Source organism: Egretta garzetta, unplaced genomic scaffold, assembly GCF_000687185.1.
Source record: "Egretta garzetta isolate BGI_Z169 unplaced genomic scaffold, ASM68718v1 scaffold343, whole genome shotgun sequence".
NCBI classification, from domain to species: domain Eukaryota; kingdom Metazoa; phylum Chordata; class Aves; order Pelecaniformes; family Ardeidae; genus Egretta; species Egretta garzetta.
In genome coordinates, this window is record NW_009259038.1 from 912,722 (window position 1) to 913,783 (window position 1,062).

Genomic DNA, 1,062 nt, shown 5'->3' on the forward strand with positions numbered 1-1,062 from the left:
CAGTACTGCGGCAGCCCCTGCAGCCCAGCTGCACGAGGTGCTGTACAGCCCCACCAGGTCGAGCTGGCACCTTGCTACTTCACAGCACTGCAGGTGCAGACCCTGCTCTGTGGCATCCGTGTCGTAGCTGCTCTGATTGCCCCAATCACCGCCTTTCACTCTCATTTTCCCCTCACTGCTCCCAAGGGAGGCTATGTCATGGTAAATTGGGCAAGGTTGTGGGGGTAATTGCTTTTGTTAGACCAACTGATAGAGAATGCGGAAAAAAATAGACGAGCCGTTGGGCGCACCAGCCCTTGTTCAGAGCACTGCAGCGTAGCACAGCCAAGCAAGCGTCCAGCTTGCTGCACTGCATCCTTGGGTGGTGGTGGTGCTGCTTCTTCAGGATCTTCCCATGCCAGGGACTTGGTGCTGGGATGTTCTAAGGAGGCAGGGCTCTGCCTCAGAGCTCCGTTTTTCCCTCAAACCCAGAGCACATGCGGGCTGGTCATGTCAGGAACCACTTGCAAGCATCTTTGACTTGGGGACAGCCTCTTGCACGTTGCACAGCTGGGTACTTTCCTGCACCCCTGGGCTGTCAGTGATGTGCATGGCTTATGTACCAGCTGCATCTTCCATTTGGTGCCCAAAAGCTGCTTTAGAAGGGATCCTGTGGCAGTTGCTTAGGGGTGCTGTAGCATCATTCCCTTTTCCTGTGGAGATGCTGAGACATAGGGATGAAATCTGGTCAGCAGATGTGGAGGACCTGAATGGTGGGAACCCGTAACAACGCTGATGTACTGCACATCCAGTGCTCGCTGCTCTGTGGGCAAATTCCCTTTCTCCAAAACGCTCCTCCTTGCGTGAGAAGGTGATTTCCTTCTGCCTTGGTGGGTCTTTGTTTCACAGTCTCTGTCTAATCCATGGACTTGATCGGCTCAGGGCTTGGTGACAAGGTGTCTGTGTGACACTCCTCACCTAGGACACACGTGCAGGGTGACCCACGTTTACCTCACCACCACCACGCAGAGCTTGGGGAGCGCTGGTGGGCAGCGGCTGGAGCTGTGTCTGCAGCGTGGCCCT